The sequence below is a fragment of the Cynocephalus volans genome, chromosome 1 (genome assembly GCF_027409185.1).
Source record: "Cynocephalus volans isolate mCynVol1 chromosome 1, mCynVol1.pri, whole genome shotgun sequence".
In the NCBI taxonomy this organism is placed as follows: domain Eukaryota; kingdom Metazoa; phylum Chordata; class Mammalia; order Dermoptera; family Cynocephalidae; genus Cynocephalus; species Cynocephalus volans.
Genome location: NC_084460.1, coordinates 70,855,742 through 70,863,985, shown reverse-complemented (window position 1 = coordinate 70,863,985; position 8,244 = coordinate 70,855,742). Strand labels below are relative to the sequence as shown.

The following is an 8,244-nucleotide window of genomic DNA, read 5'->3' as shown; positions in this document are numbered from 1 at the left end:
ACTTCCCATGTTGTCACACTGAAAGTTATAAAGATGTGTGTTTGAGAGTTTAGGTTTAACAAAATTAATATACAGGATATATATTTTACTGTTTCATCAAGATCTTAAGTGAAGCCAATTTTTTCCTGCAGTATAGGGAGTTAGGAATGAGGACCAACTGGTACAGTTTGTTATCACCACCTTGATTTGCGGTGAGATTCCAGCAATTTTACTCACCATGGCTGTTGCACCATTAGTGCAAATGTCCACGCAGTGAGAAAGACAAATAATGTCTTAGTATTATTACAAAAATAGTTTAGACCTGACAGACCTCCTGAAGGGGTCTCAGGGAGACTCCAGGGGCCTGCCAACTACCCTTTGAGAACTTCAGGGCCATAGGATTAAATTCACACTGTAGCATAACTGACGGGCCTTCCTGATCTGTTTCCTGTTCACTTCTCTGTCTTCCCCTGCCAGGAATGAACTTTGCTCTGCAGGAATGCTGTGCAGGGCTGTGAACTTTATGCACTGTACCAAGTTCCTGTGGATGAGATGAGGAGGCATTTAGATCAAGCCCTTCAACCTGGAAGAAAGGGTGCCTTTTTCTTTGCACACAGGCATCCCCTACTAATGGCCCACCGGGCCACATCCATGCCAGGGTTGCTATTTGGACTGTGCCTTATGAGGTGCCCTTCCTAATCAGCAGCTCATCATCTGCTCCTCAGCCAGGGTTTTCCCCTTCCCAATTTATCCCACCACTTTTGACCACCTGTAAAATTTGTATTAGTCTTTTTGTGTGTGTGTGTGTGTGTGTGTGGTGCTAACATTTATCCAATGCCGTGCGCTAGACTCAGCACTGATGTTACATGCATTCTTTCATCTAACCTTCACAAATACTCCCATTTTGGAGATAAGGAAATCCAGCTTTACATAGATTAGCAAACTTGCCCAAGGTCACTCAGAGCCAATTATATTCTGAGGTTCCAAGGATCCTGGTGGCCAAAGTGCTGTACCAGAGAAAGTGGTGTAGAGGCAGTTACAGCAGATGACCCAAAGGCCTGAGTCAGAATCAGCTGAGGTTGTGCATCTGTCTTAAAAATGTTATTTATTGAAACATAGTTGATTATATATATTTGTGGGGTATAGCATTGAATATAAATTCATATGTGCAATATGTGATGCTCAAATCAAGATAATTAGTATATTCAACATTACACAATCTAATCATTTTTTGTGGCCCTTTACCAATTTCTCACTAACACCCCCTTCCCCTCTCCCTTTCCCACCTCTGTTGGCCTCAGTTCTGTTCTCTCCTTTGGAAAGTTCAGTGAATTATCGTGATTGTTGTATCTTTCTTTCTTTTTTAAAATTTATTTTAATTTTTTTTTAGCTCTGACTTACAAGTGAGGACATGTGGTATTTCTCATTCTATGCCTGGCTTAATTTCACTTAACATGATTTTCTTTAAGTGCATCCATTTTGCTATGAATGGCAGTATTTCATTCTCTTTTCATGGCAGTATAGTATTCCATTGTATATATATACCACATTTTCCTCATCCAGTCATCTGATGGTGGTCGTTTAGGTTGGTTCCATATCTTGGCTATTGTAAACAGAGCTGTGATGAACATGGGGGTACAGGTTCAACATTACAATTTCCATTCCTTTGGGTATATACCCAGAAGTGGGATTTCTGGATCATATAGCAGTTCTGTTTGTAGTTGTTTGTGGAGCCTCTATACTGTTTTCCATATGGCTGAATTAATTTACAATATTACCAACATTGTAGGAGGGTTCCCTTTTCTGCACATCCTTGCCAGCATTTTTATTCTGTCTTTTTGGTACTGGCTAGTCTAACCGGAGTGAGAGAATATCTCAGTATAGTTTTGATTTGCATTTCCCTGTGTATTTGTTAGCCATTTGTATAGCTTCCTTTGAGAAATGCCTATTCAACTACTTTTCCCATTTTTATTAGGTTACTTGTTTTTTTCACTAAGTCATTTGGGTTCTTCGTATATTCTGGATATTAATCCTTTGTTGGATGCATGGTTTGTAAACATTTTCTCTCATTCTGAAAGTTGTCTTTTTGCTCTGTTAATGTTTTTTTTTTTTAGTTTGTGTGTTTTTTTTGTTTTTTGTTTTTTGTTTTTTTCTCTGCAGAAGCCCTTTAGTTTGATACATTCCCATTTATCTATTTCTTTGGTTGCCTTTGTTTTTGGGATCTTATTCATAAAATCTTTGTGTGGTCCTGCTTCCTAAAGTGTTTTCTTTTAAGAGTTTTATAGTTTTAGGTCTTATATTTAATTCTTTAGTCCACTATGAGTTAATTTTGGTTTATGGCAAGAGATACAGGTCTAGTTTCTTTCTTCTATATTTGTATGCCCAGGTTTCCCAGCATCATTTATTGAAGAGGTAGTCTTTTCCCCAATGAATGTTCTTGGTGCCTTTGTAAAAGATCAGTTGGCTCGAAGTATGTGGATTGATTCCTGGATTTTCTATTCTGTTCCATTGGTCTGAGTGTTTTATGCCAGTACCTGCTGGGTTTTTTTTTTTCTTTTTTTTTCTGACCGGTAAGGGGATTGAAACCCTTGGCATGGTGTTGTCTGCACCACACTCAGGCAGTGAGTGCACTGGCCATCCCTATATAGGATCCGAACCTGCGGCTTTGGCACTACCAGCACCGCACTCTCCCGAGTGAGTCATGAGGTCGGCCTAGTACCTGCTGTTTTTGTTACTATAACTTTGTATTATAATTTCAAGTCAGGTAGTGTTATGCCTCAGCTTTATTTATTTATTTATTTTTGTGCAGAATTGCTTTGGCTATTCTGGGTCTTTTGTTGTTCCATATGAATGTTAAGTTTTTTTTTTTTCTATTTTTGTGATGAATGTCATTGGTATTTTGACGGAGATTGCATTGAATATTTAGATCACTTTGAGTAGTATGGACATTTTCATAAGTTAATTCTTCCAATCTATGAACATGGAATGTCCTTCCATTTTTTTGTATCTGCTTTAATTTCTTTCAGCAGTGATCTGTAGTTCTTGTTGAAGAGATCTTTCACTTCCTTGGTTAAATTGATTCCTAGGTATTTTATTTTTGGGGGTGATTATTGTAAGTGGGCTTGCTTACTTGATTTGTTTTTCTGCTAGTTTGTTATTGGAGTGTAATAATAGTACTGATTTTTGCATGATGATTTTGTATCCTGCAAATTTACCAAAATCATTTTATTAGTTTCAAGAGGGTTTTTTGTAGATTCTGTAGGCTTTTCTCTATATAAGATCATGTCATCTGCAAACAGGGACAGTTTGACTTTATCTTTTCTAATCTGGATACACTTTATTTATTTCTGTTGCCTAATTTCTTTGGATACTACTTCCAATACTATGTTAATTAGGAGTATTGAGAGTGAGCATCCTTGTCTTGTTCTTGTTCTTAAAGCTTTCCCCATTCAGGATAATATTGGTGGTGGGTTGGTCATATATGGCTTTTATTGGGTTGAGATACTTCCCTTCTATACCTAATTTGCTGACAGTCTTTATCATGAAGGGATGTTGAATTTTGTCAAATGCTTTTCCTTCATTTATTGAGATAATCATATGGTTTTGTCCTTGATTTTGTTGATGTAGTGTATCACATTTATTGATTTGTGTGTGGTTAACCATCCTTGCATCCCTTGAATGAATCCCACTTGATTATGGTGTATGATTTTTAATGTGTTGCTGTATTCTGTTTGCCAATATTTTGTTCAGGATTTTTGCATATATGTTCATCAGAGATATTGGCCTGTAGTTTTCTTTTTTTGTTGTATCTTAGTCTGATTTTGGTATAAGTGTGATGCGGTTCTCATAATGAATTTGGGAGAGTGGCCTGTGTTTCAATTTTTTGGACTAGTTGGAAGGGAATTGGCATTAGTTCTTTTTTTTTTTTTGTCTTTTTGTGACCGGCCGCACTGCGCTCAGCCAGTGAGCAGCGCACTGGCCATCCTTATATAGGATCCGAACCCGTGGGCGGGAGCACTGCTGCGCTCCCAGTGCCGCACTCTCCCAAGTGCGCCACGGGGTCGGCCCGGCATTAGTTCTTCTTTAAAGGTTTGGTCGAGTTCAGCAGTAAGGCCATCCTATCCTGGGCTTTTCTTTGTTGGCAGACTGCTGATTACTGCTTCTATGTCATTGCTTCTTATTTGTCTGTTCAGGTTTTCTGTGTCTTCTTTGTACAGTCTTGGTACTTTGTATGTGTCCAAAAACTTATCCATTTCCTCCAGGTTTTCAAATTTGTTGATGCATAGATTTTTATGATAGTCTCTAAAGATTCTTTATGTTTCTGGGGAATCAGTTGTAGTGTCTCCTTCTTCATTTCTGATTTTTGTTATTTGGGTCTTCTCTCTCTTTTTTTTGTTAGATTAGCTAACAGTTTGTCCATTTTGTTTATCTTCCCAAAAAATCAACTTTTGTTTCATTGATCTTTTGTATCTTTTTTTGGGTCTCTTTTTCATTTAGTTCTGCTGTGATCTCAGTTATTTCCATCTACTAATTTTGTGATTGGATTGTTCTTGTTTTTCTAGTTCTTTGAAGTGTAGTGATAGGTTGTTTATTCAAAATCTTTCTATTCTTTTGATGTAAGACATAACATGTGTTCTATCCTGGAGAATGTTCCATGTACTGATGAGAAGAATGCATATTCTGTAGTTGTCTGATGAAATGTTCTGTAGATATCTGCCAAGTCCAATTGGTCTAAAGTGTAGTTTAAATCCTGTTTTTCTTCGTTGATTTGTTGCCTGGATGATCTGTCCAGTGCTGAGAGAAGGATGATCTGTCCAGTGCTGAGAGAGAGTAGGTCCCCAACTATTATCATATTGAGGTCTCTCAGTTTCCTTAGGTCTAATACTGTTTGCTTTATGTATTTGGGTGCTCTGGTGTAGTGTGCATATATATTTGTGATTGGTATGTCTCTCCATGTATAGATCCCTGTGTCATTATATACTTTTTAATCTTTTTTTTTTGTGGTTTTTGTTTAATGTCTATTTTATCTGATATAAGAAGAGCTACTTCTTCTAATTTTTGGTTTCCATTTACGTGATATGTGTTTTTTCCATCCCTTCACTATTAGTGTGTGTCTTTACAGGTAAGGTGAATCTCTTGAAGACAGCATGTGGTTGGGTCTAGCCTTTTAATCCAATCAGTCAGTCTGTGTCTTTTGAGTGGAGAAATCAATCCATTTACATTTAGGGTTGTTATTGAGAGGTACTGTCTTACTCCTGGTATTTTATCAATTTTCATTTGGGTGTTTTAAATATCTTTTTTTCCTCTCTTCCATTTTTATCATTGGTCAATTATCATTGGTCAGTTTTTTGAGGTGGTAAAATTTAGTTTCTTTTTCTTTCTCACTTGCATTTTTGTTTTACCAGAGGCTTTGTACTTTCTCATGTATTCATGGTGGTGATTATTGCTTTTTTGATTCTAGACGGAGGACTTCCCTGAGAATTTCTTGTAGGGTTGGTCATGTGAGGGTGAACTCCCACAGTTTTGTTTATCTGGAAATCTCTCATTTCTGAAGGATACCCTTACTGAGCATAGTATTCTTGGCTGGTAGTTTTTTTCTTTTAGTATTTTGAATACGTCATCTCATTCTCTTCTGGCTTGTAGAGTTTCTGTTGAGAAGTCTGCTGTTGGTCTAATGGGTATTCCCTTATAAATGACTTGACACTTTTCTCTTGCTGCTCTTGGGATTCTCTTTTTGTCTTTCAGTTTTGTCAGTTTGACTATAATGTGTCTTATAGAGGATCTTTTTGGATTGAAACTTACTCTACAGGAGACAAGTTCCTCTGGTGGGTTTCAAACTTGGTGATTCTGATGACTGCTTGGAATGCTGCTTTCCCAGGACCTCAGGGCTCCAATAAGACAAAGATAGACAAATATTTATTGAGAAACTCAAAAATTATCAATGCCTAGGGATCAGGTGATGAGGAGTAAGGTGCAGTGAGAGGGGACCGGAGAAGAAATGTTAAGTTCAGACAAAGCTAAGTCACGACAGAAAGCAGTTAGTAAAGGAAAATTTCCAAAATTTTAAAATTTCATGCTGTTAACATTACTATCCCCAATGTGGTTAGATTATACTCTTTTATGTGCCAAATAAAATAGCATGCACATTTATGAAGCAAAAATTATCAGAAATAAGGGGAGAAATCAATAGAAGCACAACTGTTGCAGCAGTAGCAAATCAAGTCAATGTGTCAAATGGGCAAGTGGAAAAATGTGATTTGAATACTGTACAAGATTTTAATTGCATATAGGTGCCTTTCTCTGCTGGACTTTGCATGTAAATTTGAAAAACATTAAAATGTTTTTTCATTGATGCATAACTTCCATAAAGAAAAGTGCACACACGTGTAAAACTCAATGTGTTCTCATAAACTTGTACAACCAGCAGCCATATCAAGATAAAATAACAGCACCCCAGTCGCTCTCCAGCTACCTTCCAGTCACTATTGCTTCCGGTCTAGGGTAGTCACTATCCTAACTTTTTAAATGGCTTAGTGAGTTATCAGAAGACAAACACTTTTGTAACCACCATCAGGGCAGGAAATGGAAGCCTGTGCTTGTGGCCTATCCATCACAGTCACCTCCAAAATAACCACTCGCCTCATTTCACTGAGCTCTTTCTTTGCATTTCTTTATTTGTATCTCATATATGCACTCTAATCCTGCCCATTTAAAAAAAAAGAAAAGAAGTGATATATCTTTGCAGTGCCTAGAATCTATTGAACTCCATGCCCTTTTTTCTTACAGTTTATCTGCTAAAAATCTGAGTCCTTCGGCAGACAGATTTTCCCACAGCTTAGGTTTCATTGATTTCAGATTCATGGCACAATTCAATGTGGACCCGTTTTCCTTATTTCATGCAAGAGGATCCAGAAGTTTGATTATACTTGTGTGCAATCCCTTGGCTAGACTCCTTGTGGTAATATGCTCTTCCTTGGGAGGCACATCAGGTCTGTTTTACACTATTTTTAATGTTAGCTCAATGCCTTCATCCATAAATTCACTATGATTGCAAAGTGGTTGTATCTTAGTTTTATCATTTAGTTGTTGTTTATTTGCTAAAATATACTTGTAAGAAAATGCTTCCCTTCATCTATTTGGGTACCCAGTGGTATATCTTGCATTATTAAACTGATAAGAACAGATACTACACTTGATCTTAGCCAAAAGGCCGAGAAGCGATATATCTTGCATTATAATTCAATGTAATTATAATGCAAGATAAATGTTTGATTCTTTCCTTTTATTTGACTAGTTTTCATGATGACAAATTAGTTCCTTGTTATCCTCAGAGGTGATCAATTTTTTAAAAATATTGCTATAAACTCATGTCTTAAAATATATTTGATAGGTTTCAGCCCAAGGCAATTTTTATGTATAGTGAAACAAATTATTCCTTCTTTGGACAATAGAAGCCTCTTCTAGGTGGCTCCTATCTCCTTTTTACACGATCCTGGTTCTTTCTGGAAGCTGCTTTGCTATATCTTTTTCTAGCTATGCCAGGCTCATCTTATGCATTTCCTGTTCCAGATGCAGAATAAGCCATTTTTCTAAAAAGTCTGTGTTTTTTCTGTTTGTTTCATTTTTTAACTGGGAAAAATAGCATTTATGGCAGTGATCTAAGCACTAGGTATACTTTGCTATTGGTATGATCATTGACTTTAGGCCTTTTCATAAGACATGTCTAGATTTAAATTAAAAGATAGATCCCCTCAAGAGTTTACGCTGAGGTTTCCAATTCAAATTTGGGAACAGTTTTTCTGTTTGACCACTTATATTACATTGATACCTCCTTTGTTCTTACTGAGAATCCTATATTTTAAGGAGACAGCACAGACATAAGAAAACTTTAAAGAACCAGGTAGAAAATATTTTAGGCTTGCAGACCATTTAATCTCTGATGCAACTACTTACTCTGCCATTGTGGTGTGAAAGCAGCCATGGACAATATATAAGTGAATGGGTGTGACTGTGTTTCAATAAAACTTAATTTACAAAACGGGCAGCTGGCTGGAGTGCCATAGATTGCTGACTCCTGCTAAAGGAGAAAAATAATTACAATATTCTATAATCATTTTCTTTCTCTCACTTTACAGATACAGCAGTCTCAGAATACCAGTAATAATGTGATTATTATAAATTATGATTTCTTAAAATTAAAGCTGTTTACTTGTGCTATCCCTATTATCCTGATTTTTACATGATTGTCCTGTATCTATAGCATTA

The 8,244-nt window shown here is 36.7% G+C and overlaps 1 pseudogene; it reads right to left on the bottom strand.

The window, feature by feature from the left end:
• Nucleotides 1–7,060: 7,060 nt before the first annotated feature.
• Nucleotides 7,061–7,201, bottom strand: LOC134364773 (U2 spliceosomal RNA; annotated as a pseudogene).
• Nucleotides 7,202–8,244: the final 1,043 nt, after the last annotated feature.